Genomic DNA, 12500 nt, shown 5'->3' with positions numbered 1-12500 from the left:
GAGATGTTGAAATTTTTTAACATAAAATATGAGTAAGATTCTCATGTTCATGTTAGCTCTCTCTCTCTCTCTCTCTCTCTCTCTCTCTCTCTCTCTCTCTCTCTCTCTCTCTCTCTTTTTATTGAGTCGTCGGGGTCAATGTCATGCCTCTTTTCTCTTAGATCAGAGGAAAAAATGTAAACATGTGACTTAAGCACATTCATGTGGAGTTGTCCTTCAATAACCGGACTTCTCCCTATTTTTAGAGGTTAGCCCAACAACGTCTGCATAATGTTCGGCGATGGTATACAATGGAAGTGTACATGAATATACACACAAACCTTCAGGAGAAATACTTAACAAACACTGAGATGTATACAAAGGTAGGCTCCACCCAACGCAAGCAAGAAGAATCAGCGTAGCCAGACGTCGTATTAAGGATACGTAATTCGAGGAAGTAAAATTTCTTCATGTGAATTAAAATTCCCTATTTATGTTTAAATTTTTTTCTAAATAACTTTTACTAGCACGGATGTGTGATTAGGAACCTCAAAAAGATGATATAAAAGGACATTCCGGAAATTTCGAGGGGTTATCAGTTTCTTGTCTATGGCAGCGCTGACTTGAATGATCGTCTGTGTAAATCTCGCCTAATCGGTAATGTTGGTAGAACTGGCTGATTGCATTCTGCGCATGTTCACGTGGTTGACTTCTTGCATATATTTTAGATGGGTGTCTCATTGTCAGATTTTTTAAAACCCCGAGTACCATAGAAATTTCACTTGAAATTATACATTTTCTCGCAATTGTCCATTCCTTTTTCTCTTTTCTTTTAACAAAATATGGTTATCCGAGATATATTTTTGGGAAACGTGAGATATTTATTCATGATGTCTGTTTTTATCATCAGAACCGCGGATTTCCTTTTTATTTCTTCTCCTCTGGTGTGTGAAGGTTTGCTGAATTATTTACAGAGGGTTTTCCTTGATATTGGAAATAGATATCGCTGTAGCAGACACCTCTTGGGTATATTTTGAGGAAATTCAATTTTTCTATCATGAATTTTAGAGTAAATATTATGTGAACGATGGAGAAATGGCGTTGTCATCCACGATAACACCTCAGTATGACATCATCAAAATGCAAGAAAAATATATATATGTATTCTGTAGCAGAAATGAAACGAAAATACTTGAAAAACTTGAGCTTGAGAGAGAGAGAGAGAGAGAGAGAGAGAGAGAAGAGAGAGAGAGAGAGAGAAATCTATTGCTGTGATACTTGTGTTGCCCTAGTAGATTTATGGCAAAGTTATGCTTATAGATTCGCTTGTATGTGGAATCAGTATTACAATCTCTTGCATAGTGCGTCAAAAAGTTGGTTCAAGTTATATTGGTATGCAGTTTTCTTTTCGTTAACTATAATTCCTTCAATTCCTCAAAACACACACACACACACACACACAGATTCGAATAAGAAAATAGTAATCCACCTCTCTCTCTCTCTCTCTCTCTCTCTCTCTCTCTCTCTCTCTCTCTCCAGCCAGGAAAGGTCAGAGATCATAAAGAGCTCTAAACCACTCCTCCTCCTCCTCCTCCTCCTCCTCCTATGAACCCTAGTTCTTCTTCCTCGTCTCTCTTGCTTTGTCATCACAACATATGCCTTAAGTAGAGGTCAGGCAGGTTGGAAAGACAAACAGAAAAGGCAAATACAAGAAAAGAGAAAATTGAAAATTATTAAAAGCGAAAAGTTTGAGTTGGGAGAAGCGGAAAAATGATCCATTCCTCAGACACACACAATTTAGTAGTCCTGGTTCTCGTCGAGTTTAAAATTTCTCCCTGAAAATTACTGAAACATTATTTTGCTGGAAAGTGTTATACGTTTGCAATTTTTTTCCCTGCTATATTACACACCACACGTCGGTCAGCCCATACGTATCTGCAACGCATTTTTATTTTATTATTGATTATTTAGATAAGCAATGTTTCACTTTCTGAAGTATTTAAAAAGTTATAAGGCAGCCATTACTGTCACGATTTTCATGGCTGCTTTTTCATTTTCTGTAAAAGAGAACTATTGAGATGGCTTTGTCTGTCAGTCCACACTTTTTCTGTCCGGCCTCAGATCTTAAAAATACTGAGGCTAGAGGGCTGCAAATTGATATGTTGATAATCCACCCTCCAATCATCAAAGTTACCAAATTACAGCCCTTTAGCCTCAGTAGTTTTTCATTTACTTAAGGTTAAAGTTAGCCATAATTATGCGTCTGGCAACTGTATCAGACAGTCCAGCACCGGGCCATGGTTAAGTTTCATGGGTTGCGGCTCGTACAACACTAGACCGAGGGTCCGGGACCACTGAAAGATAGATCTATTTTCGGTAGCCTTGATTATCCGCTGTTCAAGAAACATGATTGCGCCGAAGACACTTGGGCGCATTTTTAACGCGTTTCCCTTATTCTCCAGTAGCCCAGTTCAGTTCGTTGCCGTTGTCACGTCGAGGCAAAAATTGCGAAATTCCAAAAACACCAAAGAACTGTTCAAATTGCTTGTTGGTTATGAAATCTTGAGTCTTGATAATTATGGATAATATTTAAGATTAAAAATGCTGTTCTTGAAACACAACACAGGGCCATATCGCAATGATTTTTAATGGAGGAAGCGGTGGCCTCCAAAGATTTCGGAAGCTGCTGTTTACAGCCAGAATAAATAAAATCCACCTTTTCTTTCAAAAACGAAAGAGAATGCCAGAACTGCCTGACCAGTAGTACGACACTTGAATGCTAAAATATAAAGGTTCTTATATGTTTTACCACCAGAGTGGTATGAAGTCCATTTAAAAGCAACATCAAGAAAATTATGGAATTCAAAATTTGAAGAAAGAACGGGTTTGAGGAAAATTGAGTTACGTTTGTGTAACGGCCCAGATTTTCATCAATGAATCTTCACTAATCCTGAGAGATACTACAAGACGTCCGAAGAGCAAAACTACTAGTATAAGCGTGGGTGGTCTGGAAGTGCATTACGGATTGCTAGTCATTCAAAATACAGTGGCATAAATTTCACCAAAATAGTTCTGACAGATGTGCTACTGGTACGCTGGTATTTTAGCCCAAAGCCCAGCAGTGCGAGTAGTGAGACTATTTAGCACCAGTTCTGCATAATAATATTCAGACCAGTATGCCTGCATGCTGATCTCGCGGTATGTAAGCACACCGTAAGTTTACGATGTGCAAGTTTATATGGTCAGTATATATGCATGCATTCATGTACGTATTAGAACTATATAAACTACACACGTGCACGCAAAAATACACACACACATATCTAATAAAAAAATAAAAGTGTTTCAATGTATGTTCGTGCGCTATAGAAATCCGAACCGCTTGACAGACCAAGACAAAATTTGTCACTCGGCCCCTATTTGACCCTAGGAAGCTTATAAAATCAAACCCTTAACCGGTGTTAATGCTAGTTTCATTGTACAGTTGTTTTTAAATTCTACGTGTACTTCAAAGTTCTTCAGAACTTTGGAGTTATCATGCACACACACACACATTTATATACATTATATATATATATATATATATATATATATATATATATATATATATATATATATATATTTAATACTATAAGCGTCTTAGTCTTCTTGAACATGCCATAGTTAGTTAAAGGTGGAAACAGTCAGGATTCATAAAATTTTATTCTTCCGGTGGTACATCTGCCTATATATATATATATATATATATATATATATATATATCATATATATATATATATAGTCTGTCTGTGTGTGTGTGTGTGTGTGTATATATATATTTGTGTGTGCTCTTTCTAAACGAACGTTTAAGAAAAGGAAAGAAAGAAATAAGACAACGTTTAATACCATGTTCATTCTCTGCCACTGCAATATTAAGGATAATCCATTCATGTTGTTTGCTCACTCTCTCTCTCTCTGAATATATATATCTATATGTATATATAATATATATATATATATATATATATATATATATATTATAGGATATATAATTTGCAAAATTCTCCTATCAGGCAGTATTTAGTTACACTAATAACTATTAATTCTCTGAATTTCAGTTCATTCTGAATAAGTTTAATGTAGAAGTGACTTGTTGTAGATATATGTCTTTTTTTCACAAGCTGAGCATTTAGAATGGACAATCGTTTAGAGCAACGGAAATCAACATTCTTGAACATTATTCATTTAATATGGAGTGGGGGATTTTGTAAGTTGATGATATGCAATGACCACATTTAGAATTTTTTCGCAACCCAAGTATTGCAACAGTTTTATCCTTCCAGATATAAACCTTCCAGTTGAATACCTTTTTATTTCTTTAATTTCTTGATTTGATTTCGTTTACAATTAGTTTAATCTGTTTATAAAGTCGTTCTTCACATGTTCTAGCTGTTGAAGTTTCTTCCTTCTGCCTACCATGCAGTCTAAGCTTCACATCATTGTATCCTCATTTATTGTTCACTATTACCCCAGACCTGTTTTAAGAATCGTTATGCGGTTTTGCTTCAGAGATTCCAGTGTCGTTTCGACACAAACAGATGAACAGGAAAGGAGACTCGATTTACATTGAGAGGATTCCCTAAATTAGTATATTAAGGCCAGAGGGGAGACTCAAATTTGAATTCATTCATTCTTTTTTCAGTGTTCGTAGTCATTGTTTTGTGTTTACACTTTTTTGCTTTATCTTTCCAGATCGAGAGTGGAGCCATGCTGAAATTACGGTGAAATCTGGTAAGTGAACTATGGAATCGGGGAATCTTGTGATTCCTTCAAAAAAATCATAACTTAGGCATTAATTTGTATATTTTGATTTAAGGGTCATGTTTAATTTGTTTCCTATGATTTTGTCCTCGAGATCCTGCCAATCATTTAATTTCTTGACGCAATTTCTATATTCTTTTCTTCCTGCGAGGGCTTTATTGGACACTAACCAGTTCATCCGTAATTTGTGTATTGTATAATTAGTTTTGAATGTAATCGCACGTTATTGGCTGACGAAACGAGATCTTTTTTATGGACAGATGTATCCGAATATTTTTTTTCTCAAATGAATTTGGTTTTTTTTAGATTCCAAGCTAAAATCTCTTTTGTTTTCATAAAAGAAAGAAATCTTATTGATATATGCCAAAATGTTTCAGAATTACCGCTGGTCTCCAGTAAAAAATTCACCCTTTGCAGATGCTGGCCAATGTAATATTTAGCATTCTATAATCACAGAACTAATTTGAGATTAACTTGCAATATAATTTCATAATAAAGATAAAACTTAGGTTCGTTTAATAATGACGTTGGTGTTTGTCATTCTGAATATGTAACCCATAGGGGGATAGTGCCGTCATGGCACATCGCGCAGCGCACTGCAGGAATGAGTGCAGGTTGTTTGCAGGGGCACTTTGGCCCCAAGCTTCGCCCATCTTGTAGCCGTTTACTTTATCGCCAATCGCGCTTCCTTTCTTCTTACTTGATGTCCAACCTCTCAAACCTCCTCTCTTCACTCTCATAAAAGCTGAATGACTGACAGCGCCCCAGTCAGTGTTTGGCTTGACGGCCTCAATTTCAGACATCAAGTCAAACATATTTAAAACGTGCGATTTTTTGTCCCTGAATTTTCTCGACTCGAAGATATTTTGAAGAAACTAAGAAGAAGTCGGAGTCAGTGTTTTCCCGAAGATCGAATTGATTCGACACAAACTTTCAGTAACGCGTATAATCCCCGTCTGTAAATTCTTATCTCCGTTTTGGCCAACTCCGGGAATATTCAGATTCACGACGATTTCTTTTTATCGCAAACGTTTATTTGAGTTTATGGTCGCATTTGCATAATATGAAGGCGAGGAGCTTGAAAGGCGACCTCTCGTGCATCGTGATGATAGCAATTTCTGCAGAGTCCCTCCAGTTGCAATAATCGCGGAAAATTTCCATTGTGAAAGTCGGAGCTTTTATTAGTTTCTGGATTTTGAATACTGCCTTTTTATTGACGTTGCTGATGGCTATTTTCTGGTGTGGTTTATTCTCCGTTTCTTTTTCCCTTTTTGTTGCTGCTATTCCGTCACTGAAGACAATCATTTGCTTATATTTTCCTTTTCATTTCAGTGTTATTTTCCACTGTTAAAGAAAAAAGATGAACAAAAACGTTACTCTACAGACGATCTATTTTTCTCTTCCGAAGGTTTGACAAATGAAGTAAATTACGAATCAGCTGGCTGAAGTTGCAGTGTGCCGATCAGATTTCACTGCAACCAGCAACTTCTCCATTAAAATACAATAAGCTGCTATAGGATAGGTTACTTCCTCCTCCTCTTTTGATATGCATATTTAAAAACATTTTCTTCAGAGATTACATGTCTGTGATATGGCTGATCATTCAATTCCTTTATTCATTCATATGCAATAAACTTGATAATGAAAGAACTCAAATTATAACCTGATATTTGTGCACGTTTGTGAAATGTTTTATTCAGTAATTTAGTTGCGTAATGACCACCAAGCCCTTGAATGTCTGCGACGATACAAACTAGATAATTGACACAGCACATTTCGCGAATAAGGGCAAGTCATTCTCTAAGGTATAAGTAGGCAGTAAATACATTCCTACGCATAATTACACTTGTTTCTACCTAAAATATGAGTGAATGTACATATGTTTGTGCGTGCCCCATGTTCATGCTCATGGAAAGAACCGCAGTTTCCCCGTGATGAGAGATGGAAATAGATCCCGAGTTAGGTTGATGGCACCATTATCAGATAATGAAACTTCTTATCGTGGAAAAAACGCCCTTTGCTTCGTCACAAATCCATTAATAATTTTATCGTTGGATCTAAATGTCCTGATCTCTCTCTCTCTCTCTCTCTCTCTCTCTCTCTCTCTCTCTCTAGGTGATATTGTTCTTTGATAAATAAAGAACTACATTGATGAATGGAAAACAAGTTATCTTTGATTCCAGTCATTGAGTATCCCACTACATTTAACCATGAAATAATAGAAAGCAAATACAGAAGACTATAGCCGAAAGTGCTTTTATTTCTGGAGTTTGTGTCTGCTTGTCATATCATCTGGTATATACAGGGTGGGCCAAAAGTAGCCTCACAGTTAAAACAGGTAATACGCAGTACATTTATTTTTTACAAACAATTAAGTAGCACTGTTGTGTGCATTTGTCTTACAGTTCAATTGCATTTATTTAGGAACATTTAATCTCTCAAGTGCTAAAACTCTCCGCCTTCAACGTTGCAGCATTCTTCATATCTGCTACTTAATTGTTTGTAAAAAATAAACTGTTACTGCGGTATTACCTGTTTTTTAACTGTGAGGCTACTTTTGGCCCACCCTGTATATATATATAAAAAAAAAAAAACGCTTCATATGCGTGATATTCAGTCAAGTATGTCCCTGGTTTTTATTTTTCTTTGTATATGAAACTATATATATATATATCTATATATATGTGTGTGTGTGTGTGTGTGTGTGTGTGTGTGTGTGTAATGGCCATAATGCCCTCTTAACTTCTCAAATTTTTTGCTCTTTTTTTTTTGGATAAGCTTGTCACTACAAAGCCTCGAGACCCAACTTCAAAGAAATATGGTCGCTACCGGACATCATGATTTCTTCCATATTTCTTTGAAGTTGGATCTCGAGACTTTTTTAGTGACAAGCGTATCCAATATATTATATATATAATATATTATATTATATATTAATATATATATTTATATATAATATATTATACAATACACACCTAATCTAATATATATTATATTATATATATATATACTATATATATAGATATTATATATATATATATATTATATATATATATATATAGATATACATACACACCCCAAGTATCTAATATATACTATATATATGTTATATATATAATATATTATATAATATATAATAATAATATTAATATATACAATTGGTACGCCTTGTCACCTAAAAAGTCTCGAGATCCAACTTCAAAGAAATATATATATATATATTATTATAGATAATATATATATAATTATATATTATACTATTATATATAGTATATAAATGAAATTGGGACATCTAACTATGCATACGTAATATGAGTATGTATAGATAGATATATTTACATATATAATAAACATATGTGTTTATATCTGTGTATATATATATATATATTTACATACCAAATTTCATATATATGCACATGTACATACTTATATATCTCTAATATATATGTATAGTTTTCTTTTGTACATGTGTTGTCTATGTGTGTAAAACAGTTATTATTTATAAAGCGAGTTGCAGGCTTTCCAATACCTGTAATTGCTTTATGATCCACTAGAATTCTCCCCCCTTCCCCCCGCCCCACCCGCCCCCCCTCCCGCGCCCAACCCCCCCCCCCCCCCCCCCCAAAAAAAAAAAATTATGGTGCTTTTATCTGTACACTATGAATGTTTGTCAGTCAGCTAACAAATCAGAGAGAGAGAGAGAGAGAGAGAGAGAGAGAGAGAGAGAGAGAGAGAGATGGAATGCATGAACGTCTCATCTGTAATAGAATTACACGGAACCCAGGACCCCCATTATAAACCCCATTAAGAGAACCACTTAGTCGCGTACCCCATTTATGTGACATTTTCCGTGTGGGTATGTTGGAGACATTGAGGCTGCTTGCCTCTTTGCTTGTTATCTTCATGGAAATGGGTAAAAGGGAAACGAGAGATGAATCCTGAATATTAAGGAGCCTCCGCTCTCTTTGCTATGACTCTGAAACCGGGGGTACACTTCCTTGGCTTTTGAATAACTATATCCCGTGACCTCTCTCTCTCTCTCTCTCTCTCTCTCTCTCTCTCTCTCTCTTGTACTTTGAGGACTTTTTAAATGGTGGGATACGCACGTGAGCAAGATACCCATTTTGACATTCTTGATAATTTTATGGGCAAAAATTTCGGTCACTATCGCATGAAATACAAGGCCCAAGCACCTCCGCGTGACACTTGATGCTCTCTCTCTCTCTCTCTCTCTCTCTCTCTCTCTCTCTCTCTCACCATGAAATTTCATAAAAATTTCATGAGTTCTTTTCTCCTTTACCTCATGTTCTCTGGCTTTTATTATTTCTCTTTATCTTCTCTCTTTATTTTAATTTTCCTTTTGTCTGAGCAAGGTTTTTACTCGAATAATAATAGTTCGTTTAACTTTCAGATTTGTTCTGGTCTTCAGACCAGAGACATTTAAGACCTGGTTGCTTCGTTTAGTGTCGTGTTTTGGTACCATACGTGATATTCTCTCTCTCTCTCTCTCTCTCTCTCTCTCTCTCTCTCTCTCTTTGTGATTTTGTCGGGTTAACCATTTCTATAAGTTCCTCCAACTTGCAATATTTTCATTGGGTTTGATGGCGATAGTGATAGTGATACTCTTAAACATTGTATGTCGAAAAGTAATATTGTAATCTTTACATAATCTAACGGTATCTGAAAGAGAGAGAGAGAGAGAGAGAGAGAGAGAGAGAGAGAGAGAGAGAGAGAAAATAATTTTGTTATTGTATTGCACTCTATATTAAAATGTGGTTTAAATGTTATAATTCACTTTATTTATCTAGTTACATACCGGAGGAAAATACATGTTCATTTTTCCTTTATTTTTTTTTTAAGCTGTCACGTTACATATGCATGTAGCAATGTTGCTTTAAGCTTCCTGCCTCATATATTTAAATTGCTACTTTTGATACACTCTAACTTAATTATTATAATTATAAATGATATGGATTCTGCGTTGTTTTTAATTCGACGTTATTCACTTTGTCATGTGGAACAATTCCGGTTTTTTTTTTCCTCGTGTTATGCCAATCTTTTCAAGATAAAAAAAAAATACTTATATCAAGAAAAATAATATTCCGGAGACTGGCTGATAATGGTATGTTACTAAGTTAACATGGGGACGCATATTTAGCGCCAAATTGGAGTATTGTGCAGTACGAAGCCGCTCCGTTGTTCCCGAGAATTGTTGCATCTTCTTTGCGGTTCTCTCTTCGAGAGGTGTGGCATCCATCCAGCCTCTTTTCTGGCATTACTTGTGTGAGAGAGAACATTGAACAATTGGTTAGTTGTACGACAAGTCACGGTTCGAAAGGTAATTTATACGCGGTGGATGTACAATTTAATTCTTTGCATATTAACAATATTGTTTATAATAGCTACATTCTTGACCATAAACTCATTTCGATAGGTGACTGTCATTTTGTGTTATATCAGATGAAAAATGTGAAGAGAACAATGCACAACTAAAGCGGAAAGTTTCATTTATATCATTTTATTTTATTTTCAAAATGTTCCTGCAAACTGTATTTGTAATGAAATAACAATTGCTAGCTTATTCCTTTATTAAACAACAATGATTAATCTTATTTTTTATTTTAAAGTTTTCCATTTGTTTATTTATTCCACAAAATTGCTCCATTATGAATAAGTGTTGATGGTGACGATGATAATGATTTTTTATCATTTGTACAATTTAGCTTACCGAGACAGAGTTACTACAAACATAAACAAATGTCTTAATTTAGCAGATTAATATCATAGTGAGAGAGAGAGAGAGAGAGAGAGAGAGAGAGAGAGAGAGAGAGAGAGAGTTACAATCCGTTCATTAATTTTACTTTGCTTTCTGATACAGAAATTTTAATTTTTCACCTTGTTTTTTATTATTTCATGTGACTTTGGCTTTTTTGTGCTTAAATTCTAAACGTTTCCCATAATTGTATACTTTCGTTTATTTCTAGGAGGGTTACCCTGGAATTTTAGACATATATTCTTAAAATCCATACAGTAACGTAAAAATAAAAGTACCAGAGAAGTAGCCATCTCTAGACGTCTGTCGTCAATGTGACATTGCCTCTACTTTATCTCGCTTCTCGCCTACTTCGAAGATGCATGTGGCGTTCGACAGAAGTGTCACCGGATACGTAAATTGCATACACGAGTATCCGGGATGAATGCTGGCCACCTACGAGAAATTGGGAGGCCAGGATGCACATCCGTTTGATATTCGATTCGTGTCCTACAGGAAGTCATATATGTTAATTACGAATTAAGAGACTTTTCTTTGACTTTTGCGACAGCTCGTATAAATTAGCTATTCACGAGAGCTGTTATATGAGAATATGGTAGGATCTTTCTGTTGACCGAGCTTTCCAAATTCACTTATGTTAGTCAAGGGTCTTTTAACGTGATTTTCCTCACATTCCACATCTTTCATGACTTTTTACCAGACGAAGCCACGCACAGAACTTTTTCTATTACCATTGGAGCGTACGAATGGCATCCACTGGAACAAACGTGTTCAACATTTGGCTGATTGAGTTTTTGTTCGTTTTTTATTTCACTTTGTTGCCTCAAATGACTCTCAGCGCCTGACATACGCCAACCTTTTTTTTTATCTCTCAATGTAATTGCAAAGTGCGAGTTACTTCATTTTTTTCTGACATTTATTCTGCAATTAATTATCGTTCAAGATTTCTTGCCCCATTAATTTGATTACTCATCATTATTACGAGTTGAATATTGAAATCTCAGAAACAATAAAACTAAAAATAATGTGTAGAACTTTTATCACGGCACCTAACTTACAGTGGGCGTCCTAATGGCTGGCTAATTTGAACTTTGATCCAGCAATGCAAATAGAAATTTCGTTAAAATAGGAATACTGTTGAAACTTGAAATTAAAACAAACACTAACATTACTAATTCCATTCTCTCTCTCTCTCTCTCTCTCTCTCTCTCTCTCTCTCATACACCCTTCATCAAATTTCCAGCTGTTTCGGTAAACTAGCCCTTAACGAGATCCTCAGTTCTCATAATAACTGGTATCTTCGTTTTTGTGTGATATACCTCCTGTTACCATAACGCCAAATACACGGCATTGAACCAGTTGCGTAAATTGCTGACATCAAATCAGGTGATTACTTTTAAGAAAAACAGGTTAAAAAGTATTAGCATCGCCCCACAAGTGTGTCACGAGTGGTGTTTTTTTTTTTATCTTTATTATCTTCATATTATCCACGGATCAGAATGTTTTGCATGTGACACTTTAGTCTTTATTAACGTAGTCTCCCCGGGAATTTATACTTTGCCTTACACCAAAGCAAGAGGAGAAGTATCCTAGATTTTCTGTTAAAATGTAGTAGAGAGAATTGAAAGGAAAACGATAAGAAAGACTACAAAGCATCTACTACTGGATGGACATATATTTCAAATTAGTATGATACTTAATAAAAGAGATATATAATTTAATAAGTGAAAGTATTAATCGAAATAAAATAAAAAAGTTAACAATATTTTTTAGACAATGCGAGAAAAGCATTGTGAAGTTGGTGGGCAAAAATGTTACTGGAAAAAAAAAAATATATATCATATATATATATATATATATATATATATATATTATATATATATATATATATATATATATATATATACTAATATATTCATTTTTCTGTTTCAAGTTACTCAGCATGTGT

The 12500-nt window shown here is 35.0% G+C and overlaps 1 protein-coding gene across 2 annotated transcripts in view; it reads left to right on the top strand.

The window, feature by feature from the left end:
• The window catches only part of LOC135215383 (uncharacterized), a 517130-nt gene that overhangs the window by 366366 nt on the left and 138264 nt on the right, over positions 1 to 12500 (top strand). For both annotated transcript variants that reach the window (XM_064249962.1, XM_064249961.1), the window contains exon 3: positions 4711 to 4749. The gene's annotated coding sequence lies outside the window, so the exon portion shown is untranslated. The remainder of the gene's footprint in view (positions 1 to 4710; positions 4750 to 12500) is intronic.

Source organism: Macrobrachium nipponense, chromosome 5, assembly GCF_015104395.2.
Source record: "Macrobrachium nipponense isolate FS-2020 chromosome 5, ASM1510439v2, whole genome shotgun sequence".
NCBI classification, from domain to species: domain Eukaryota; kingdom Metazoa; phylum Arthropoda; class Malacostraca; order Decapoda; family Palaemonidae; genus Macrobrachium; species Macrobrachium nipponense.
The sequence above is the reverse complement of the archived record's forward strand: the minus strand, read 5'-3'. Positions and strand labels throughout refer to the sequence as shown.